Below are 24,129 nucleotides of genomic sequence, written 5' to 3'. Positions count from 1 at the left end.
GCCCGGCTCCCAGCAGCGGATGGGACTGCATTGCTGTGGTGAGACCAAGTGAAGCTTGGAGGGGTTTGTGGAGGTTGCGGGGGGCTTGTAGGTGGGTTGGGGGGTTATGGCTTGGAGATCTGCCTCTGGGGTGTAGGGACCGGGTTTCCTTCTTGGGGAGGAGCTGGTGTTTCTCAGGCCCAACTGTGTTCTCCTGCCTTGGCAGAAGCCGTGGGAGAAGAAAGAAGAGACAGGAGTGGACCTTCGAGGCAAGAACCAAGAAGAAGATGAGCAGCAGCAGCGTCGAGCTCAAGAGTGGACCTTCGAGGCAAGAGCCACGAAGAAGTAGAAGAGCAGCAGCAGCGTCGAGCTCAAGAGGGAGCACGACAGGGACCCTCTGGGCAAAGGCCCCTCCCTGGCACCCCCGGGGCAGGGATCCGTAAGAGTCCGGCGGGCACCTTCAGGCTGCCCCGGCTGGCTTTGTGCTGGGCGACCTCCCTGTAACCAGGGCTGGGTCTTTGCTTTGCTTTGCTGGCCTTTGGCCATGGTGCTCCTTTGGCTGCCCGGAGAGAGGGGCAACCCTGTAAGGAGGGTGAGAGCCCCAATCTCGGCACCCGAGGGGAGAAACGGAGCTCTCCCGACCCCCGGCCCACCCTGTAAGCAGGGCAGGGCTTTTCCTGACCCCCAGCCCACCCTGTAAGCAGGGCAGGGCTTTTCCTGACCCTCAGCCCACCCTGTAAGCAGGGCAGGGCTTTTTGTGACCCCCAGCCCACCCTTAAGCAGGGCAGGGCTTTCCCCCTGGCACCTTTGTGCCTGCTGGTGACCCCTGGCCAGAGTGACCCCCTGTAGGTGGGGTGTGTCACAACCTTGTTCCCTGGGCCAGCTGTGAAGCCCCTCAGTGTGCTGAGGCCCCTCTGGCCTCTGCAGAGCCCGGGGCAGGGCTGAGGCTCTGCTCTCCTGCCCAGCGGGAGGGATGGCTCCCCACGTGTTGGCTGCACAGAGCTTGCTCCCTCTTCTGGGACGTTCCCCCTTTGTGTCTTTGTGGGTGTGAGTGAGTAAGTGAGCTTGTGTTTTATCCCCCGTAGCAGAAATGAGGACAGTAGGATAGTGTAGCTTAGACTTCCCAGGAGGGAAAGAGGGGCTCTGTGCAGCAACCGGGGGGTGCCCTCTGAACCCGCGGGCGGAGACAGGGCCCGGCCTTGCCCCTTCTTGCCCCGGACGGAGCGAAGCCCGTTAGTGGTGGTGCAGCACCGTGACCCGCCTGTAGCCAGGGCCTGGGCGTGTGCCTGCGCTGCGGGGCTGCCTGTCCTGCTGGGGATGTGCCAGCGTGGTCCCCCCTGTCCTCGGGGCTGGGGCCCTGTCCCCTCGGCCTTAGGCCACTCTTGGGAGTGCCGGGCCTCGGGACGGCCCCGTAAGTGGGGCTTTGTGCGTCCCCCGTGCCCGGCGGGCGGTTGGAGGGACCCTCTGTAACCAGGGCGGTGTCCCGTGGGGTCCCCAGCCTTTCACAGGCGTGGGGCTGGGCGTGTGCCCTCCCTGTCCTCGGGAAGGTCGAGCTCCGTGGCTCCCTGGGTGCTGTCCCGCCTGTAAGCAGGGTCCGGGTCTGGGAGCCTTTGTGCCCCCTCAGCTGGCAGCCTGTGTGGGGTGACCACCCCGTTAGAGGGATCAGGTGCCCCCAAAGCGGAGAGAAGGAGCCTCCGTGGGCCTTTGGGCCCAGGGCTGCCCTGTAAGTCGGGGCCAGTGCCCTGGAGTCCCGGGCACTTTATTCTCCAGGCAGCGGCCGGAGCCCCCTGTAAGCAGGGGTGCAGCCTCTTTGGCCACTGCTTTGCAGGCCCAGCTGCCTTTGCCCAGAGGGCCCGGCTCCCAGCAGCGGATGGGACTGCATTGCTGTGGTGAGACCAAGTGAAGCTTGGAGGGGTTTGTGGAGGTGGGGAGGCCTGTGGGAGGGTGGGGGGGTTGTGGCTTGGAGATCTCCCTCTGTGGGTGTAGGGTCTGGGTTTTCTTCTTGGGAGGAGCTGGTGTTTCTCAGGCCTAACTCTGTCCTCCTGCCTTGACAGAAGCCGTGGGAGAAGAAAGAAGAGACAGGAGTGGACCTTCGAGGCAAGAGCCAAGAAGAAGATGAGCAGCAGCAGCATCGAGCTCAAGAGTGGACCTTCGAGGCAAGAGCCAAGAAGAAGAAGAAGAGCAGCAGCAGCGTCGAGCTCAAGAGGGAGCACGACAGGGACCCTCTGGGCAAAGGCCCCTCCCTGGCACCCCCGGGGCAGGGATCCGTAAGAGTCCGGCGGGCACCTTCAGGCTGCCCCGGCTGGCTTTGTGCTGGGCGACCTCCCTGTAACCAGGGCTGGGTCTTTGCTTTGCTTTGCTGGCCTTTGGCCATGGTGCTCCTTTGGCTGCCCGGAGAGAGGGGCAACCCTGTAAGGAGGGTGAGAGCCCCAATCTCCGCACCCGAGGGGAGAAACGGAGCTCTCCCGACCCCCGGCCCACCCTGTAAGCAGGGCAGGGCTTTTGCTGACCCCCAGCCCACCCTGTAAGCAGGGCAGGGCTTTTCCTGACCCCCAGCCCAGCCTGTAAGCAGGGCAGGGCTTTTCCTGACCCTCAGCCCACCCTGTAAGCGGGGCAGGGCTTTTCCTGACCCCCAGCCCACCCTTAAGCAGGGCAGGGCTTTCCCTGACCCCCAGCCCACCCTGTAAGCAGGGCAGGGCTTTTCCTGACCCTCAGCCCACCCTGTAAGCAGGGCAGGGCTTTCCCTGACCCCCAGCCCACCCTGTAAGCGGGGCAGGGCTTTTCCTGACCCCCAGCCCACCCTTAAGCAGGGCAGGGCTTTCCCCCTGGCACCTTTGTGCCTGCTGGTGACCCCTGGCCAGAGTGACCCCCTGTAGGTGGGGTGTGTCACAACCTTGTTCCCTGGGCCAGCTGTGAAGCCCCTGAGTGTGCTGAGGCCCCTCTGGCCTCTGCAGAGCCCGGGGCAGGGCTGAGGCTCTGCTCTCCTGCCCAGCGGGAGGGATGGCTCCCCACGTGTTGGCTGCACAGAGCTTGCTCCCTCTTCTGGGACGTTCCCCCTTTGTGTCTTTGTCTTCGTGGGTGTGAGTGAGTAAGTGAGCTTGTGTTTTATCCCCCGTAGCAGAAATGAGGACAGTAGGATAGTGTAGCTTAGACTTCCCAGGAGGGAAAGAGGGGCTCTGTGCAGCAACCGGGGGGTGCCCTCTGAACCCGCAGGCGGAGACAGGGCCCGGCCTTGCCCCTTCTTGCCCCGGACGGAGCGAAGCCCGTTAGTGGTGGTGCAGCACCGTGACCCGCCTGTAGCCAGGGCCTGGGCGTGTGCCTGCGCTGCGGGGCTGCCTGTCCTGCTGGGGATGTGCCAGCGTGGTCCCCCCTGTCCTCGGGGCTGGGGCCCTGTCCCCCCGGCCTTAGGCCACTCTTGGGAGTGCCGGGCCTCGGGACGGCCCCGTAAGTGGGGCTTTGTGCGTCCCCCGTGCCCGGCGGGCGGTTGGAGGGACCCTCTGTAACCAGGGCGGTGTCCCGTGGGGTCCCCAGCCTTTCACAGGCGTGGGGCTGGGCGTGTGCCCTCCCTGTCCTCGGGGGAAGGCCGAGCTCCGTGGCTCCCTGGGTGTTGTCCCGCCTGTAAGCAGGGTCCGGGTCTGGGAGCCTTTGTGCCCCCTCAGCTGGCAGCCTGTGTGGGGTGACCACCCCGTTAGAGGGATCAGGTGCCCCCAAAGCGGAGAGAAGGAGCCTCCGTGGGCCTTTGGGCCCAGGGCTGCCCTGTAAGTCGGGGCCAGTGCCCTGGAGTCCCGGGCACTTTATTCTCCAGGCAGCGGCCAGAGCCCCCTGTAAGCAGGGGTGCAGCCTCTTTGGCCACTGCTTTGCAGGCCCAGCTGCCTTTGCCCAGAGGGCCCGGCTCCCAGCAGCGGATGGGACTGCATTGCTGTGGTGAGACCAAGTGAAGCTTGGAGGGGTGTGTGGAGGTTGCGGGGGGCTTGTAGGTGGGTTGGGGGGTTATGGCTTGGAGATCTGCCTCTGGGGTGTAGGGACCGGGTTTCCTTCTTGGGGAGGAGCTGGTGTTTCTCAGGCCCAACTGTGTTCTCCTGCCTTGGCAGAAGCCGTGGGAGAAGAAAGAAGAGACAGGAGTGGACCTTCGAGGCAAGAACCAAGAAGAAGATGAGCAGCAGCAGCGTCGAGCTCAAGAGTGGACCTTCGAGGCAAGAGCCAAGAAGAAGATGAGCAGCAGCAGCATCGAGCTCAAGAGTGGACCTTCGAGGCAAGAGCCAAGAAGAAGATGAGCAGCAGCAGCATCGAGCTCAAGAGTGGACCTTCGAGGCAAGAGCCACGAAGAAGTAGAAGAGCAGCAGCAGCGTCGAGCTCAAGAGGGAGCACGACAGGGACCCTCTGGGCAAAGGCCCCTCCCTGGCACCCCCGGGGCAGGGATCCGTAAGAGTCCGGCGGGCACCTTCAGGCTGCCCCGGCTGGCTTTGTGCTGGGCGACCTCCCTGTAACCAGGGCTGGGTCTTTGCTTTGCTTTGCTGGCCTTTGGCCATGGTGCTCCTTTGGCTGCCCGGAGAGAGGGGCAACCCTGTAAGGAGGGTGAGAGCCCCAATCTCCGCACCCGAGGGGAGAAACGGAGCTCTCCCGACCCCCAGCCCACCCTGTAAGCAGGGCAGGGCTTTTCCTGACCCTCAGCCCACCCTGTAAGCAGGGCAGGGCTTTTCCTGACCCCCAGCCCACCCTGTAAGCGGGGCAGGGCTTTTCCTGACCCCCAGCCCACCCTGTAAGCAGGGCAGGGCTTTTTCTGACCCCCAGCCCACCCTGTAAGCAGGGCAGGGCTTTTTCTGACCCCCAGCCCACCCTGTAAGCAGGGCAGGGCTTTTCCTGACCCCCAGCCCACCCTGTAAGCGGGGCAGGGCTTTTCCTGACCCCCAGCCCACCCTTAAGCAGGGCAGGGCTTTCCCCCTGGCACCTTTGTGCCTGCTGGTGACCCCTGGCCAGAGTGACCCCCTGTAGGTGGGGTGTGTCACAACCTTGTTCCCTGGGCCAGCTGTGAAGCCCCTCAGTGTGCTGAGGCCCCTCTGGCCTCTGCAGAGCCCGGGGCAGGGCTGAGGCTCTGCTCTCCTGCCCAGCGGGAGGGATGGCTCCCCACGTGTTGGCTGCACAGAGCTTGCTCCCTCTTCTGGGACGTTCCCCCTTTGTGTCTTTGTGGGTGTGAGTGAGCAAGTGATCTTGTGTTTTATCCCCCATAGCAGAAATGAGGACAGTAGGATAGTGTAGCTTAGACTTCCCAGGAGGGAAAGAGGGGCTCTGTGCAGCAACCGGGGGGTGCCCTCTGAACCCGCGGGCGGAGACAGGGCCCGGCCTTGCCCCTTCTTGCCCCGGACGGAGCGAAGCCCGTTAGTGGTGGTGCAGCACCGTGACCCGCCTGTAGCCAGGGCCTGGGCGTGTGCCTGCGCTGCGGGGCTGCCTGTCCTGCTGGGGATGTGCCAGCGTGGTCCCCCCTGTCCTCGGGGCTGGGGCCCTGTCCCCCCGGCCTTAGGCCACTCTTGGGAGTGCCGGGCCTCGGGACGGCCCCGTAAGTGGGGCTTTGTGCGTCCCCCGTGCCCGGCGGGCGGTTGGAGGGACCCTCTGTAACCAGGGCGGTGTCCCGTGGGGTCCCCACCCTTTCACAGGCGTGGGGCTGGGCGTGTGCCCTCCCTGTCCTCGGGGGAAGGCCGAGCTCCGTGGCTCCCTGGGTGTTGTCCCGCCTGTAAGCAGGGTCCGGGTCTGGGAGCCTTTGTGCCCCCTCAGCTGGCAGCCTGTGTGGGGTGACCACCCCGTTAGAGGGATCAGGTGCCCCCAAAGCGGAGAGAAGGAGCCTCCGTGGGCCTTTGGGCCCAGGGCTGCCCTGTAAGTCGGGGCCAGTGCCCTGGAGTCCCGGGCACTTTATTCTCCAGGCAGCGGCCGGAGCCCCCTGTAAGCAGGGGTGCAGCCTCTTTGGCCACTGCTTTGCAGGCCCAGCTGCCTTTGCCCAGAGGGCCCGGCTCCCAGCAGCGGATGGGACTGCATTGCTGTGGTGAGACCAAGTGAAGCTTGGAGGGGTGTGTGGAGGTTGCGGGGGGCTTGTAGGTGGGTTGGGGGGTTATGGCTTGGAGATCTGCCTCTGGGGTGTAGGGACCGGGTTTCCTTCTTGGGGAGGAGCTGGTGTTTCTCAGGCCCAACTGTGTTCTCCTGCCTTGGCAGAAGCCGTGGGAGAAGAAAGAAGAGACAGGAGTGGACCTTCGAGGCAAGAACCAAGAAGAAGATGAGCAGCAGCAGCATCGAGCTCAAGAGTGGACCTTCGAGGCAAGAGCCACGAAGAAGTAGAAGAGCAGCAGCAGCGTCGAGCTCAAGAGGGAGCACGACAGGGACCCTCTGGGCAAAGGCCCCTCCCTGGCACCCCCGGGGCAGGGATCCGTAAGAGTCCGGCGGGCACCTTCAGGCTGCCCCGGCTGGCTTTGTGCTGGGCGACCTCCCTGTAACCAGGGCTGGGTCTTTGCTTTGCTTTGCTGGCCTTTGGCCATGGTGCTCCTTTGGCTGCCCGGAGAGAGGGGCAACCCTGTAAGGAGGGTGAGAGCCCCAATCTCCGCACCCGAGGGGAGAAACGGAGCTCTCCCGACCCCCGGCCCACCCTGTAAGCAGGGCAGGGCTTTTCCTGACCCTCAGCCCACCCTGTAAGCAGGGCAGGGCTTTTCCTGACCCCCAGCCCACCCTGTAAGCGGGGCAGGGCTTTTCCTGACCCCCAGCCCACCCTGTAAGCAGGGCAGGGCTTTTCCTGACCCCCAGCCCACCCTGTAAGCAGGGCAGGGCTTTTTCTGACTCCCAGCCCACCCTGTAAGCAGGGCAGGGCTTTTCCTGACCCCCAGCCCACCCTGTAAGCGGGGCAGGGCTTTTCCTGACCCCCAGCCCACCCTTAAGCAGGGCAGGGCTTTCCCCCTGGCACCTTTGTGCCTGCTGGTGACCCCTGGCCAGAGTGACCCCCTGTAGGTGGGGTGTGTCACAACCTTGTTCCCTGGGCCAGCTGTGAAGCCCCTGAGTGTGCTGAGGCCCCTCTGGCCTCTGCAGAGCCCGGGGCAGGGCTGAGGCTCTGCTCTCCTGCCCAGCGGGAGGGATGGCTCCCCACGTGTTGGCTGCACAGAGCTTGCTCCCTCTTCTGGGACGTTCCCCCTTTGTGTCTTCGTGGGTGTGAGTGAGTAAGTGAGCTTGTGTTTTATCCCCCGTAGCAGAAATGAGGACAGTAGGATAGTGTAGCTTAGACTTCCCAGGAGGGAAAGAGGGGCTCTGTGCAGCAACCGGGGGGTGCCCTCTGAACCCGCGGGCGGAGACAGGGCCCGGCCTTGCCCCTTCTTGCCCCGGACGGAGCGAAGCCCGTTAGTGGTGGTGCAGCACCGTGACCCGCCTGTAGCCAGGGCCTGGGCGTGTGCCTGCGCTGCGGGGCTGCCTGTCCTGCTGGGGATGTGCCAGCGTGGTCCCCCCTGTCCTCGGGGCTGGGGCCCTGTCCCCCCGGCCTTAGGCCACTCTTGGGAGTGCCGGGCCTCGGGACGGCCCCGTAAGTGGGGCTTTGTGCGTCCCCCGTGCCCGGCGGGCGGTTGGAGGGACCCTCTGTAACCAGGGCGGTGTCCCGTGGGGTCCCCACCCTTTCACAGGCGTGGGGCTGGGCGTGTGCCCTCCCTGTCCTCGGGAAGGCCGAGCTCCGTGGCTCCCTGGGTGCTGTCCCGCCTGTAAGCAGGGTCCGGGTCTGGGAGCCTTTGTGCCCCCTCAGCTGGCAGCCTGTGTGGGGTGACCACCCTGTTAGAGGGATCAGGTGCCCCCAAAGCGGAGAGAAGGAGCCTCCGTGGGCCTTTGGGCCCAGGGCTGCCCTGTAAGTCGGGGCCAGTGCCCTGGAGTCCCGGGCACTTTATTCTCCAGGCAGCGGCCGGAGCCCCCTGTAAGCAGGGGTGCAGCCTCTTTGGCCACTGCTTTGCAGGCCCAGCTGCCTTTGCCCAGAGGGCCCGGCTCCCAGCAGCGGATGGGACTGCATTGCTGTGGTGAGACCAAGTGAAGCTTGGAGGGGTTTGTGGAGGTGGGGAGGCCTGTGGGAGGGTGGGGGGGTTGTGGCTTGGAGATCTCCCTCTGTGGGTGTAGGGTCTGGGTTTTCTTCTTGGGGAGGAGCTGGTGTTTCTCAGGCCTAACTCTGTCCTCCTGCCTTGACAGAAGCCGTGGGAGAAGAAAGAAGAGACAGGAGTGGACCTTCGAGGCAAGAGCCAAGAAGAAGATGAGCAGCAGCAGCATCGAGCTCAAGAGTGGACCTTCGAGGCAAGAGCCAAGAAGAAGAAGATGAGCAGCAGCAGCGTCGAGCTCAAGAGGGAGCACGACAGGGACCCTCTGGGCAAAGGCCCCTCCCTGGCACCCCCGGGGCAGGGATCCGTAAGAGTCCGGCGGGCACCTTCAGGCTGCCCCGGCTGGCTTTGTGCTGGGCGACCTCCCTGTAACCAGGGCTGGGTCTTTGCTTTGCTGTCACTGGCCTTTGGCCATGGTGCTCCTTTGGCTGCCCGGAGAGAGGGGCAACCCTGTAAGGAGGGTGAGAGCCCCAATCTCCACACCCGAGGGGAGAAACGGAGCTCTCCCGACCCTCGGCCCACCCTGTAAGCAGGGCAGGGCTTTTCCTGACCCTCAGCCCACCCTGTAAGCAGGGCAGGGCTTTTCCTGACCCCCAGCCCAGCCTGTAAGCAGGGCAGGGCTTTTCCTGACCCTCAGCCCACCCTGTAAGCAGGGCAGGGCTTTTTCTGACCCCCAGCCCACCCTGTAAGCGGGGCAGGGCTTTTCCTGACCCCCAGCCCACCCTTAAGCAGGGCAGGGCTTTTCCTGACCCCCAGCCCACCCTTAAGCAGGGCAGGGCTTTCCCTGACCCTCAGCCCACCCTTAAGCAGGGCAGGGCTTTTCCTGACCCTCAGCCCACCCTGTAAGCAGGGCAGGGCTTTTCCTGACCCCCAGCCCACCCTTAAGCAGGGCAGGGCTTTCCCCCTGGCACCTTTGTGCCTGCTGGTGACCCCTGGCCAGAGTGACCCCCTGTAGGTGGGGTGTGTCACAACCTTGTTCCCTGGGCCAGTTGTGAAGCCCCTGAGTGTGCTGAGGCCCCTCTGGCCTCTGCAGAGCCCGGGGCAGGGCTGAGGCTCTGCTCTCCTGCCCAGCGGGAGGGATGGCTCCCCACGTGTTGGCTGCACAGAGCTTGCTCCCTCTTCTGGGACGTTCCCCCTTTGTGTCTTTGTGGGTGTGAGTGAGCAAGTGAGCTTGTGTTTTATCCCCCATAGCAGAAATGAGGACAGTAGGGTAGTGTAGCTTAGACTTCCCAGGAGGGAAAGAGGGGCTCTGTGCAGCAACCGGGGGGTGCCCTCTGAACCCGCGGGCGGAGACAGGGCCCGGCCTTGCCCCTTCTTGCCCCGGACGGAGCGAAGCCCGTTAGTGGTGGTGCAGCACCGTGACCCGCCTGTAGCCAGGGCCTGGGCGTGTGCCTGCGCTGCGGGGCTGCCTGTCCTGCTGGGGATGTGCCAGCGTGGTCCCCCCTGTCCTCGGGGCTGGGGCCCTGTCCCCCCGGCCTTAGGCCACTGTTGGGAGTGCCGGGCCTCGGGACGGCCCCGTAAGTGGGGCTTTGTGCGTCCCCCGTGCCCGGCGGGCGGTTGGAGGGACCCTCTGTAACCAGGGCGGTGTCCCGTGGGGTCCCCACCCTTTCACAGGCGTGGGGCTGGGCGTGTGCCCTCCCTGTCCTCGGGGGAAGGCCGAGCTCCGTGGCTCCCTGGGTGTTGTCCCGCCTGTAAGCAGGGTCCGGGTCTGGGAGCCTTTGTGCCCCCTCAGCTGGCAGCCTGTGTGGGGTGACCACCCTGTTAGAGGGATCAGGTGCCCCCAAAGCGGAGAGAAGGAGCCTCCGTGGGCCTTTGGGCCCAGGGCTGCCCTGTAAGTCGGGGCCAGTGCCCTGGAGTCCCGGGCACTTTATTCTCCAGGCAGCGGCCGGAGCCCCCTGTAAGCAGGGGTGCAGCCTCTTTGGCCACTGCTTTGCAGGCCCAGCTGCCTTTGCCCAGAGGGCCCGGCTCCCAGCAGCGGATGGGACTGCATTGCTGTGGTGAGACCAAGTGAAGCTTGGAGGGGTGTGTGGAGGTGGGGGGGCCGGTGTGTGAGTGAGTGAGTAGTGGCTTGGAGATCTCCCTCTGGGGTGTTGGGTCTGGGTTTCCTTCTTGGGGAGGAGCTGGTGTTTCTCAGGCCCAACTGTGTTCTCCTACCTTGACAGAAGCCGTGGGAGAAGAAAGAAGAGACAGGAGTGGACCTTCGAGGCAAGAGCCAAGAAGAAGAAGAGCAGCATCGAGCTCAAGATGGGGCATGACAGAGACCCTTTGGGCAAAGGCACCTCCCTGGCACTTATTGGGAGTTGAAAATAATAAATTCCATATCTAGTTTATTGTCTGTTGTATAGTTTTATATGTACTCTATATGTTTTTGAGTCCTGCATTTTCAGTGGTTAATTTTTGGTGCAGTATTATGCATATTTATGTTTCTCCTTATACAGTCATTATTTGAATCCTCTGCCTTAACTCCACCCCTTGTTCTGGCACCTTCCCTACCCTGTAGTATATAAGGTGGGAGCCATTTTGTGTCACGGTTTTTTCTACCCTTATCCTGCGCCTGTTCATCCTCTTCCTTTGAAGACAATAAAACCTTTTAGCTGCTTTCACTCCAAAAGGTTGTGGGATTGGATTGTTTTGCGTACCCAACTCCCGCAGGTGGTGACCCTACGTTATACAGACCCAGTGGCAATAACTGCAACAACAGCAGCCAGAAGGTCTCTCGAACAGAGAGAACTCTTCTGCTCGCCTCAAGAGCTACAACATCCCCAGCCCAACATCAGTGTGGAAAGGTGAGCAAAAATTTTAAGTGCCCCTTCTTTAACTAACAGCAACGTGGCAGCTCACCCTTCAAAGGAAGAGACTGAAATGTATAATTATTTGAAATGCCTAATCAGAAATCACGGACGTAATTTTAACAAAAAATTTTTGAAAGCGCTAACTAGATGGGTTCACAAGAATGTGAATCATGAAAATAATACTATTATCCTGAAGACTATTGCAGATGACACAGCCGAGCACATTGTGACATTAGTAGCTCACCAAAAAATAAGAAAGTGCAAGACCCAGCAAACTGTCTCCAGCAGACCAGGAGTAGTGTTTCCAGAAGAAACAGAACTTTGTGATTTACTGATAATAATGGACATGGGATGTTAGTGGAAAGCTGAAACCCCCCTTGGGGGGAAATGATAGAAAAGAGAAAACAAAAAGTTCATGTAAGTTGACAGATGGTAAGAGAGGGGAGACAACTGACAAGAAGACGTTCTAAAGAGAAAAACAAAGCAGCAGTTATAAGAAGATTGTGGAAGTTGTAAGAGGAAAAGCACCTCCATTTCAGTAGAGAATGGAGAGTGCTGAAGCCAGAAGCAGAATTGGTAGGAGACCCACTGTTACAATAACGTGGAGTTACACACTGGTAAACAGAGTTAAATGTTATATTCTGAAAGAAAGAGCCGCTTCCTTAGAGCTGTGTTGTCTTTAGATAGTGAAATCCAAAAGATGCTCCCTCAGCTGCGCAGTGCAGTCCTACCCCCCTGCAACTGCAGTCCCTTTGCTCTGCGAACACAGTGCTGTGTGAAAAGGGACAGCAGATGGGACTGCATTGCTGTGGTGAGACCAAGTGAAGTTGGGAGGGGTTTGTGGAGCTGGGGGGGCCTGTGGGTGGGTGGGGGCTTGGAGATCTCCCTCTGGGGGTGTAGGGATCGGGTTTCCTTCTTGGGGAGGAGCTGGTGTTTCTCAGGCCCATGTTGTCACTGTGGTAAGACAAGCTGAAATTAGGGGGATGTGTGCAGGTTGGGACAGTTGGCTAGTTTCTCTTTAGAAGTTTTTTACGATTTGTTTCTCTTGGGGTTTGGAAACTGTAAATTCAACACCTAGTTTATTGTATACTACATTGCTTTATATGAATTATGCTTTATTCCTTATGTATGTGAATCCTGTGTTTTCACTGGTCAGTTTTTGGTGTAGTGCCATATATGGTTATGTTCTCCCTGTATGGTTCTAATTTTAATGCTCTGCCTGAACTCCTTCTATGTTCCAGTACTTTCCCTACCCTGCATTATACAAGGCAAGAGCCATTTTTGTTACAGCTTTTTCTACCCTTCCCCTGCACCTGTTCAGTCCTCTTTCCTTGAAGCAATAAAACCTTTTAGCTGCTTTCACCCCAAATGTTGTGGGATTGGCTTCTTTTCTCCGCCTGCTCCCCGCAAGTGGTAGCAGAGGATGGTTACATCTGACATGTTGACATTTTTCAGAAGAGTTCCAAGTTCCCCTGGAAGTTAGTTTTTTTAATGCCTGAGCTTCCCCACAGCTTGGTCTGGGGGTCAGGCTTTTGCTGAATCTCCAACTAAGCCTTCCCCACACCTGCTTGCTGCTGACACCTCAGCTCCAGAAACTCGAGTTCTTTCAGTATGGAAAATGTTCCCAAAAGGAGTGTTTCTGTGGTGCTCCAAAGGTGCAGGAACACTTGGCAAGGTCTCCATGACAGGTGTTGTCTTACAGGACAAGGGGTTAAGATTGGGCTGGGGTTGGGCCCTTTGGCCTGTCTTGGGTGACACTGGGGTGGAAAAAGCCTCAAACAGCCCCATTTTCAGGCATTTGATGTAGCAGTGCTGAAACACTCTCTGCTACAGCACAAATGAAATGGTTCCACAGTGTTTGCTGGAGGGTCTCTGTAGTAATGGTGCTTGTAGCAACTCCTATGAGTATATGGCAGAGCACTCACACCAGCACAGCTCTGTGGGTGTCTGGGTAACTTCTCACTGCTACAATCCCGATATTCCCTCCCCCCTTTAATTTTTAACTTTTCTAACATGGTCTCGTGCTTCTCCTCACCGAAGCTCAGTGCTTCTTTCTGTCAGTACTGCCTTTATCCACAGCCTCTCCTGTTGGAGATACCCAAAAGACAAACACCTTCCTCCTCACGAAGACAAGCAGACGTGGACTCTTATGGACAGTTTGACAATATGTGTTTAAATTTTTATGTTGTATTTTGTATTTAATTGTATTATCTTTTCATGTATTATCTCTTATTTCTCATGGGTGTATACCCTGTTTTCCTATTGATCTGTATTTGGTGCATTGCAGCAGTTATCCATGTATGGTTACGTTTTCCCCTTATGATTATAATTTACATGCTCTGCCTTAACACCTCCTTTTGTTCCAGCACCTTCCCTGCCCCACCTCGTGTAAGGCAGGAGCCATTTTGTATGGGAGCCTTTCTGATTGCTTTTGACTTGTTCAGTTGTGTTCTTTTAGGTTTCACCGTAATGAAGCTGTCTTGCCATTCTCACCTGTGAAGTTGCAGACCTGCTTATTCCTAAAACACACTGCACTCTCCTAGACTAATAACTCAAATCAGAGTTGAGCTGGACTGAAAAAAGAAAAAAAGGAAATGTGATAAACTGAGAAAATGATTCGGGCTAATTAAGAGAAAACAGTGTAAGGTCAATATGACCTGGAGAGAGAAAAGAAAAACAAATTGTAAAACTTAATTGGGCCCCTATAAAGAGATAAAACAAGTTACCTTCCTTTTACCTTGTGTAGGATTTATAGTGAGAGAATTTTGTTTAGTTAGCTAGATAATAGCACCTTTCTTAAAATTTATAACTTTGTATAGATAACAAGCAAACATCTGCTGAATGTCTGATTTAACAATATATTACAGATTATAGATAACAATTATAGATAACATTCTTGTTAAGAAATATCTGTTGAATGTATGACCTAACAATGTGTAATGTTTATACTCATGTACCGAACAATGTGTAATGTTTATACTTATGTATAATGAATATTCATGTAGTAGCTGGAAATAAATGTAGAACAACTGTCTTCTTTGGGTGTGACAGGCGTTGGGAGTTGTTGAACCCCTTCCCTGATCACCCAGCGCTGAATTTGCTTTTATCATACAATAAATTCTGATTGGAAATTGCCCGACTGGGTTTCAATTTCTCACAGGAAATAATTTCTTAGGATGTGTTTTCCCGCAGCAAAACTGCTCCACAGGGGCACGAAGTGACCCACGTGCTGGGTGGGACTCGGGCTTCCAGCTCTGCTGCAAGGTGTGGGTTCTCCAGCCTAAGCCCACAGAAGCAGACAACAGAGGTTGCTGGCAGCCCTCGGCAATCCCCCTCTGTCCCACCCAGTGTGTCGTTATGGGCTGGGAAGAACTGCTGAGTGCCCGCGCCGCCGGGCACAAGTGGTTGGGTGTGGCTGGAGGGCTGCTGCCGTTTGGGGTGAGGGGGATGCAAGCCCTGCTTCCCTGCTCCCTATTCCCCACTTCCCTGCCCCGACTCACCGGGCAGGGCCGCGCTGAGCTGAGCGCCTCGGCTCCCTCCCTCCCCACCTCCCTCCTTCCCTGAGCGCCTCGGCTCCCTCTCTCCCTGCCTCCCTCCTTCCCTCGTGGGGCCTGTGCGGGGGGAAGGTAACGGGCTCTGGCTGAAACTGCGACTCCCAAGGGTCTTTCCATCGCTCCCGCGCTGCCTTAGGGCAGCGACAGTGAAAGTAAAGGCAGGAGGAGTAAACCTAAAGGCTGCACTTCTCATGTCCAGCCCTCGGTGCTACCTCATGGCTAATCAGGTCGGGAGTGCTAACCTTGCAGGCTGAAACACCTCCGTCTGAATACAGACTTTATGTATAGTCTATTCATATACACATACTTGTTTACTCATTTGTATATATAAAATAGAGCCACAGAATGGTTTGGGGTGGAAGGAACTTAAAGCTCATCCAGTCCCACTCCCCTGCTGCGTATAGAACACCTTCCACTAGACCAGGTTTATAAGAGCTCCATCCAGCCTGGCCTTGAGCACCTCCAAGGACATGCATAGATGAATATATATAAAACATATAATATAAAATTAAGAAAGATTTAAATTTTATAGAGCACTTGCTCTTCTGAAGTATATAAATTCCTTAAATGGCAGGGAAAACACCAACCAGACCACTCTTCAGCTGCACAGAAGAGGTGGGGGACTGGTATTTATCCCAGATCCGCTCCCCAGGCGTGTTACCTGGTTGCTGACCTTCAATCAATGTATTTTCACCGTATAGTTTTTTCCTAATCTACAAAATGTACAAATATTTTGAGCCATCTTCAGGTAATAATTTGGAAAACCCATCTCAGCTGCCCTCCTGGGATTTCAGATACGCTGTTTTAAATCTTGTCTCGCTTCATATTGCTGGAATAAACCAGCGTTAATGCCTTGAATTTAAAATTAAATGTTTCCTAAGTATCTTGTTTCGCTGACTCGCAAAACCAGCATCGTAGCAGCGCCGTTAAAATTTTTCTTTAACTGGCATTCGGCTGCTTTCGATCCCATCAGAGACTTCAGTATTTCCTTTAGCCCAGGAACACAAACACATTCTCCCTCAGCCTTTCGTTGCATTGCCTGTCTCTCAGTCCCTTTTAGACACTCTTTGGCTTTAAAATCCCTGAGATAGCCCTGTTACGGGTGGTAAATGTCCCAGCTGTCCTTGCCCTCCCGCACGCTCCTAATGGTTTCAGGTTGTCCTCTCCCGCAGTTCGGCTGCGTTCCCCTCGCAGTTTAAAGAGAATTTCTAAGCTAATTGTTCTCTGCTTCTGTAAGCACAAACGAGGCGCGGCGCTCTGTTCCTTACAGACACGGCGAGCCTGCTGCTCGACCCCCGGGAGGTTATACTTCGTCAGCTCGGAGTTCCTGCCCTTTTCTGCCTAAGCCGGGAAGGTTTCTCCCCGTTGTTTGGCTCGTTTAGCCCCGAGCCCTCAACGCCGCTGCCTTCCGCAGGCGAGCTCGGGAGCTCCTGCCCGGGCAGCTTTTTTCCCCTCTCAGCTGTCCAGAGGCTGGCTCGGTGCCGGAGTTCCCTCCGGGCTGTGCGGGATCCCTCCGGGCTGTGCGGGATCCCTCCGGGCTGTGCGGGATCCCTCCGGGCTGTGCGGGATCCCTGCGGGCTGTGCGGGATCCCTCCGGGCTGTGCGGGATCCCTGCGGGCTGTGCGGGATCCCTCCGGGCTGTGCGGGATCCCTGCGGGCTGTGCGGGATCGCGCTTCCCGCCGGCTGCCGGGAGGTTTGGGTGGCCGCTCCCTCTGCCCCCTGCCAGGACCCGACCCTGCGCAGAGCTCTGTTCTTTCAGGGCAGAGTAAGGAATCCCCCCATCGAGCGCGATTGGCATCCCCACGCCCAAACCGTCGGTGTTGTGTCTGGCTCCGAGGGCGGCTCCCGTCCCACCCAAATAAAGCTCCGCAGGGTCCTTCCCGCTGCCTCGCCGAGGCTCAGCGGGACGCTGACCAAGGAAGGGGGGTGGGTGAGGCATTTACCGGGTGTTTTGCGTTCCCTGCGCTCGAAAGCACCGAGGTGAGAGGGAAGCTGTGCAGAGGGACGGCACAGCGGCCAGGGAAGCGGGGTCTGATGCCTGCAGGACTGGGAAAGGGAAGAGCCTCAGGCATTCCGAGAATTCTGCAGTTTTGCCTCGCCCCTGTCTGTCCTGTCTCTATGTCCCGCCAGGTCTCACGTTTTTTCCCCATTCCTCTGCCACATTCTCTTCAGATTCCTTCAGCTTCTCTTTCTTTTTTTCCTGTGCCATATAGTCACTATTGACTTTTTTCCCCCGCCCTTGATTGCCTCACTCTCCCCCAGCACATAAAGCTTTATTCGCTATTCCCTGGTTTCCTGCTCCCTTTCCCTCTCCCTGCTGCTCTGCAGAGCTGGCATTCCGTGAGCACTGCCTGCCCAGGTCCTGCTGGCTTTCGCAGCCAAACGCAAGAGCGACTCAAAAGAGGGTGCTGTAAAACACAGCTCAAAGCAGCCTCGTTAAAGAGGAGGTTTTATGGGGCATTTTCTTATGATGGTCACGGTAGAAGCGGCTGATCTCGCTTTTATGTCGCCTCATAACATAAAACAGAGGCTCAGCGCGGTGAAATACGAGCGTGGGACACTTGGAAATAACTTGTTTGAAGAAGTGCAACTGGCCGGTGGAAATTCCTTCTAGGGAAAGGCAGTGGCTTAAAGGGGTGCAACAGAGGAAAGTTTTGAATAAGCACATAACTTTATAAATCCCAGAAAGAAATAAATCCCATCTCAGAAATAAAGCTAACAGCCCCCCCCCCCCGCAAATGCAGAGTGGGGAATAACTGGTACAACAGAAGTTGGCTGAGGAGCCTTGGGGGTTCGTAGCAGACCACTAGCACTTTTTTTTGCAATGTTCTGAGAGTCAGTAAGATTTGGAAGTTTACCAAAGAGTAGAGTCAAATAATTCCTTGCACTCAGGTGAAACATTTCCTCCAGATTTGGGCACTAACCTTTCAGATGGATGCAAAGCATCCATGTGCAATCATAAAAGATTATAACAGTGAAGAACAGGTGACAGATGAAGCAAAGTCAAAATAATTCTCCGTTTAGTGAGAAAAAGTGAAGATTTGGGGAGTAAAGAATGGTTTGTCCTCCGATATTTAGCAGATTGTTATAAAAATAATATTTATCCCTTCAATTGACATAAAGGAGGGTTTAAGTAGTAATAGACTTTATTTATAGTCAGGGACAATTAAATGTTGTTACAGGTTACCAAGGAAAAATCACTAGCTATTCAACATTAGAACTTTTAATTATACATAATTATCTTTGAGTTACATTTCGTATAATTTCTGGGCCTCTTGTCCAGCTTTCTGCTCCTATTGCATTTTTTTGTTCAGGGGTCCTTTGAGCAGTTTCAGGGTGCTGTGGGGATACACAAGTCACTTCCAAGCTGATGATTGCAAAGCAACAGGACGTGTCTGACAGTGCAGTAACTGGCAGAACACCTGTGCACACCTGAAAATGGACAAAACACCTGTGCACACCTGAAAACGGACAAACAGGCCCCAAAACAGATCTGCTTCTGGTTCAGAAAGAACATACAGATTAAGAAATCCATGGGAGTGTACACCACTTTCCTAAAAAATAGCAGATTTCTAAGGACAACTCCCATGTGATTTTTGCACGCAGTAACTTTATTGGCTTCCTACTTGCTTCTGTTTTTCTGTTCATTTTCTTCCAGCACTCCGTGTTCTCTGAGTCAGGGATCTGCACAGCTTATCTCCGTGTGACATTCACAGTGCTCCTTAAATAGATATATACAAAACCATAACGTTTTTAGGACAGGCAGCGTTTTTCTTGGTTTTGTACAGCCCCCAGCACACAGGAGTCCAGGCAGAGGAACTATCTGTGTGTGGGTGCTACACACAGCAAGGGGCACTCACCAGGGAGGTGTTCCACATGGTCACACCCCTCAGGGCAGCCCTTCACACGTGGGGAAAAGAAGAGCTGGTATTTTGCCTTAGTTGTATAACTCTGTATTCTTCTGCTCCTGTAAATCAGTCGTTTTGACTGCAGTTTCAGGAGTGCTTTTGTGCAAGTCTCACGCTGGGTCCCAGCTCTGATACCCTGAGCACTTAAAAACTGACAGAGCAGCCTGGCCCAAAACAAGATATTCAATGTCTCTAGTCAGCCTCTAAACATTCATTTATGAACACATTTGGCCTGTTTGTGGACCCACCTTGTAGTAGAGCATGCTGGACAATTACACATAAATACAAAGCAATCTATTTCTAAATCACTTCTAGTGAAAATTAAGTCATCTCTGCTTTATGTAACTTGGCTGTTGTTACAGGTCATGGCAGTTACATAGCATTTTCTTCCCAGAGTGCTCTCTTGGTACCAAGTTTTGAAATGCTGCTACCTGATGTGTGATGCATTTTTCATTGGCTGCAGTAGCACTACATTTAGGTGAGTCTGCAGTGCTAATAGGTTTGAGCAGCTCGAACTGGGCAGGGCTGTTCCAGGGTGTGGGTGTCGAGAGGCTCAGGGTCCTGCTTTGAGAGACCTGAGCTGAGGGGAGCTCTGTATTTGTGGTCCCTGTATTTGTGGTCCTTGTCTGCTAAAATGATTGCTGGAGGACCTCCCCCTAAACGAGCTGTGCATGTGTAGAGAGTTTAGCTAAGCTTTTAAGTAAAAGTAAAACGAAAAGCTTAAGTATTTAATCCTCTTTTAAAAAAAAAAAAAACAAACCACAACCCACTGATACTGGCAGTATCCTTTTTTAGGCTCCACCACCACATTTGTTTATATGCTGCTTCTGGGAAGGAAGGAATAAAACGAAATAAGCTTATTGGGTTTGATCACAGCTTGTTTAGTCCTGCTACTGCGTGTTATAATCTTGTTAAAACAGTATATGTAGACTGGATTCAGGGAATAATCCTTTGAGCAAAGAGATAAGTTCTGTCAGAGGCCCTGCAGTCCTTTATGTGTTACATTAAGCCATTTGATTTTCACGGGAATGCCAACCTGTGTGTCAGTTTGTAGAACTGGCCCAGGCTCCCCTGGCACGGGGAATGGTACCACTGTGATCCCAACTGGATGTGAACCAGAGGTGACTCCTGTCCTTCTGTAAGGACTGTTTGTGGTGAGAGAGAACACTGAGATGATGGTTCATTCCTAGTGTAGCACAAGTTGTACAGATCTTTTGTATGGGGGTTTTTAACTTTGTTATCAGACTGGCAAACCTATGATTTTATCACTCTGTCAGTCCATCAATTACACTCTATCTGAGTTTCAAGTATCATATCTTCTGGACTGTTGAAAAGTGTAAATATGTAAATGCAAGGAAAGCAGACCTGGAAATTCCTCCTTTGGGGTAGTTTCAATGATTTTTTTTAAACATTTTGATAAAGCACTTGACTATTTCTGAATTGAGAAGCTGCTCTTAATATTTTAATTTCATGGGAATAATAGTGAGTGGGTAATTTAAGTTAAAGTGATTGCTACTTTAGACTCCACTTGGGCTCACTTATGTCCATAGAAAGACTTCTAATGACTGTGTCATTCTTTCTAGTTTTTCACTTTTCAGTTTAACTTTCAAGCCAGGATATTCTGGCTACAGCTCTTTTTAAAGTTGCATTTATTTATGGCAAAATTTTAATTTGAGAGAAAATGTGTTCTTTTTAAGGACATCAGCAGTCATGCTTCCTTAGGGGATTGAATGCCTCAGACCTGGAGAAAAGGGGAGCGGAACGTTCACCACAGCATCAGGCAGCTCTGATGTCTGCAGTGCCTCAGCCCTGCAGGTGCCTGGTAATCCCAATATCCCATTAGCAGCACCTCTCAATCCTTCCCTCTCCTGCCTGCAGCAGTCTGGGGTCCCTCCAGCACTGCCAGGTAGAGGTTGGAGCTGGCTGCTCCCTGGCAGGCGGGAGCTGGCTCGGGTCACCTGCCCTGGGCAGAGCTTGGCACAGGGGCAATTCCGGCCCAGCAGGTGTTTGCACTAAGCAATTGTGATATAGAAATAATTGTGATTCATGAAACAAATGGGTGACTACATCAAAATAAAACAAATGGATTGTAAAACTTAATTGCACCCCCATAAAGAAATAAAACAGACCCTCACAAGGTCAAGAGGCCTAAGCCCTCCTTACTATCCTAAGAATGAAATATAGTAGAACTTTAAATCTTTAGGCGCCTGTTCGTCCAAGAATGCATGAATTATGACTGGTTGTAGAGATAACCCTTTTAGCTTTAGCTGTAAGAAAACCCATATATTAAAAACTTAGCAAAAACCTGTAGAATGTATATGTATATGATATAATTAATATGTATGAAGTAGCTAAGATAAATACTAAATGTACCCAGTAGTAGAGGTGTGCAGATTTGGGAAACTGGTCCCATTTCTGTCACCCAGCCGGCTGCTTGCTTTTACCATATAATAAACTATTATTCAAAAACTTATAGAAACTCGAGACTTTGTTTATCACACAATCAAAGAGCAGGAGTAGGCAGATCCCAAGGTTAGTGACCCAGGAGAGCTTCCCCAGGGAGTGTGGCTGGGGAGCATTCAGCTGGTTCCATTTTAAACACGTGCTGGGTAAGTTGGGATTCAGTGCAGGGCTGGGAGCTGGGCCCTTTGTGCAGCCTGCTTAGACCGAGCTGCTGGTTCAGCTGTAGGAAGGCCTGATCGAGAAACTGCTGGAGAGTGGCTCGTTCCAGCAGCAGAAATGATCATCAGAAATAACTGTGTGAGACAGGGCGAACGTCACCCGGAGACAGGGGGTGCATCCCGCTCTCTCCAGCCCGAACCCGAGAACAAAGATGGTGATTTTGTCTCAGTGGGGGGCGGAGAACACGCAAAGAGGAACTGAAAGGTAAATCCAGCGTTGCCCTGGCAAGACACATTCGATTTGAGCTGAAAAGGTCACTGCCCACATGATTGCATCACCCACCACGCCAGGGCCGGTGAAGGGATGAGGCTGTGACAGGTCCTCTGCTTTTACCAGGGGAGAGGCATTGCAGGTGGGGTTGGCTGAAAAAACCCCAGGAAGTGAATACAGATATCATGCTGAAATGTGACAAACAGAAAAAAAAGAGGGTTTTTTTTTCAATACTTTTTATCTTAAACTGGATAAACATTTTGTTATTCCAGAAGTGTAAGCTTTTAAAATTGCTTTAGCTGTCAGATCTTATTCGTTGTAACTAAAGCACTCATAGGGCTGAAGAGAAAGTCCATTTGTAAAATGTTCTTTCAATAATGTGATAAACTGAGAAAATGATTTGGGCTAATTAAGAGAAAACAGTGTAAGGTCAATATGACCTGGAGAGAGAAAAGAAAAACAAATTGTAAAACTTAATTGGGCCCCTATAAAGAGATAAAACAAGTTACCTCCCTTTTACCTTGTGTAGGATTTATAGTGAGAGAATTTTGTTTAGTTAGCTAGATAATAGCACCTTTCTTAAAATTTATAACTTTGTATAGATATCAAGCAAACATCTGCTGAATGTCTAATTTACCAATATATTACGGATGCTTATAGATAACATTCTTGTTAAGAAATATCTGTTGAATGTATGACCTAACAATGTGTAATGTTTATATATTCATGTACCTAACAATGTGTAATGTTTATACTTCTGTATAATGAATATTCATGTAGTAGCTGGAAATAAATGTAGAACAACTGTCTTCTTTGGGTGTGACAGGCGTTGGGAGTTGTTGAACCCCTTCCCTGATCACCCAGCGCTGAATTTGCTTTTATCATATAATAAATTCTGATTGGAAATTGCCCGACTGGGTTTCAATTTCTCACAATAAGGAGTTTTCCAGAGTCACTTAGTAAGATTCCAGGCATTTCCCCGTTCAGTTTTTTATGCTTGTGTGGATGGGCATCGCTGCCTGGGAATTCCTAGCAAGTATTTTGATTGGAAGTGTGTCTGTTTTGTTGTATAAGGACTCCTGATCCTATGCAAAAGACTTGATGATCAGAATATTCAGCACTCTGTGACCATACAGGGCTCGGCACATATTTTAGTTGGCAGGTAACAAACTTGGTGTTGATCCAGGGTTAAAGTGTTTCTACAGGTTTTCCTCTTGTCATGGTCTGTGTTTTACAGTGTTTAGCTGATCAACTGTAAAAAATCCCTGAGTAGTTCGAAATAACTGTCCATAAAAAGGCTTTGTTTTCTCGGCTGTTTCTTTCTAGCCCCAAAATTATAACAGAGGGAATTAATATCTCCCAGCAGGGAACTGGATTTGCTAAAATGTCACCACCAATCTCTTAATTAGCCCCTCAGAACACCGTGCTGTCTCTCGGTCCTCAGTGGGATAGAGTCTGAGTGGAAGTGAATAGGAGTTTATTCTTAAATATCAGAACTAAATAACTCCTAAACAACAACAATCACAGTTGCAAAGTCAGAGGTCATGTGGGCGATTTTATACAAAAGCTGCATTTCAAAATATTGGCTGACTGACTTGGAAATCTGGAAGTTGATGAAAAAATAAGTATTAGATACAATTCTTAGAAAAGGATTAATGTTTGCATTAAAAATGACACTTTCCATTAATATGGCTAAAAAAATAGAAAAATTTCTTCTAGTGGTCTGTAAGATGTGTTGACTCTAGTCATTAATCGATTAATTTACGTAAAGTTGAAACTTCTTTCCTGTGTTTTAAATCTGGTTTTTTTTTTCCAGTTCTTCTAAGATGAGGGTGTCTTGACCAGAGCTGTTCTCCCAGTGAGGGGGATGTTGGAGGATGTCTGAGAACTCCCCTTTTTTATGAGGGAAGGAGCACAATTGTCATTCCTGTTGTCTCTTCATAGGACTGTCCCTGCTATAAACTCCTCCTACCGTGTTGTGTTCATCTCCACAGCACCAAGGACCAAAGGGGGCTGCCTGAACCACTCAGAGCTTTCTCAGGGATGATGCATAAGGAATATTCATCTCCAGGCATCAAAGACCTCTGGAAGACATAACACCCATTTCCCCCAGGAGACAGAGCTCTACAACATCTTACCGAGGGTCAGTGCAGTAGAGGAGCTGTGTGAACAATTAATGATTCCTGCCCTAAAATATTCTAAAAATGAAAATTTCATATTAACCTGAAAAAATTTCGTTGGCAAAGAAAGGCAGAAATTACAAATAACTGAGGACCAGTTGACATGCTTTGTCCAAAACGAAATTAAATGTTCCCATTTTTTTTTTAAGGTGTTTTAAGACTTCTTTTAAAAAATCAGGGTAAAAAAGAAAAATGTAGGATTTTTTGCACTCTTATTTATATTGGGAGAGGGGGTAAAATTTCAACAAAATATTCCTCGACTAATGTGCAGTCACTTAATAGATACAGTGGAGTTGTCCAAGGAAGTCACAGTTCTAAGTCAAAATTCAAAAGTCAGGGGTATATCTGTTCAGTTTGGTTTCTGCTAATTCAGTTGGGAAAAAGTCTGTGAAAAAAACGATTTCTTTGATGCCATTTTCAAGATTCTTCTGTACATTATTAGAACTCTACTTTAGCATCATTGTAATAGTAATTACTCACTTCAAAGTGGGGTCATTAGCCCTAATTAATATTTACAAATACACCAGCGTTGAGGTGACTCTTGTTCTGAAAGACTGGAATATTTTGTCTTAGTAACATATCTCAGCACTCCAAAAGTGCTTACAGCACTTTTCCACTCAGTCTTAGCTGCAAAATAGGTCAAGACTGTCAATTTTCCTCGTTCCCTGACTGTAATGTAAATTCTGCTCTACCAGACTTCAAACAAAAGATTAGTTTGTACCAAGTT

At 52.9% G+C, this 24,129-nt stretch overlaps 4 long non-coding RNA genes across 4 annotated transcripts; all 4 read left to right on the top strand.

Moving 5' to 3' along the window:
* Positions 1 to 282: 282 nt before the first annotated feature.
* LOC116787574 lies at positions 283 to 6,478 on the top strand. Its single transcript, XR_004357335.1, has 3 exons — positions 283 to 324; positions 4,137 to 4,307; positions 6,247 to 6,478. It is a non-coding gene; the product is annotated as an uncharacterized LOC116787574 (long non-coding RNA).
* Positions 1,755 to 2,331, top strand: LOC116787572. Its single transcript, XR_004357333.1, has 2 exons — positions 1,755 to 1,868; positions 2,034 to 2,331. It is a non-coding gene; the product is annotated as an uncharacterized LOC116787572 (long non-coding RNA).
* A 1,411-nt stretch (positions 6,479 to 7,889) lies between the features above and the next one.
* LOC116787571 lies at positions 7,890 to 8,467 on the top strand. The gene is made up of 2 exons (XR_004357332.1): positions 7,890 to 8,003; positions 8,170 to 8,467. It is a non-coding gene; the product is annotated as an uncharacterized LOC116787571 (long non-coding RNA).
* Positions 8,468 to 9,958: 1,491 nt separating this feature from the next.
* On the top strand, positions 9,959 to 10,686 carry LOC116787573. Its single transcript, XR_004357334.1, has 2 exons — positions 9,959 to 10,072; positions 10,238 to 10,686. It is a non-coding gene; the product is annotated as an uncharacterized LOC116787573 (long non-coding RNA).
* The last annotated feature ends 13,443 nt before the right edge of the window (positions 10,687 to 24,129 follow it).

The sequence above is a fragment of the Chiroxiphia lanceolata genome, chromosome 5 (assembly GCF_009829145.1).
Source record: "Chiroxiphia lanceolata isolate bChiLan1 chromosome 5, bChiLan1.pri, whole genome shotgun sequence".
Classification (NCBI taxonomy): domain Eukaryota; kingdom Metazoa; phylum Chordata; class Aves; order Passeriformes; family Pipridae; genus Chiroxiphia; species Chiroxiphia lanceolata.
This window is presented reverse-complemented; position numbering and strand designations above follow the sequence as displayed.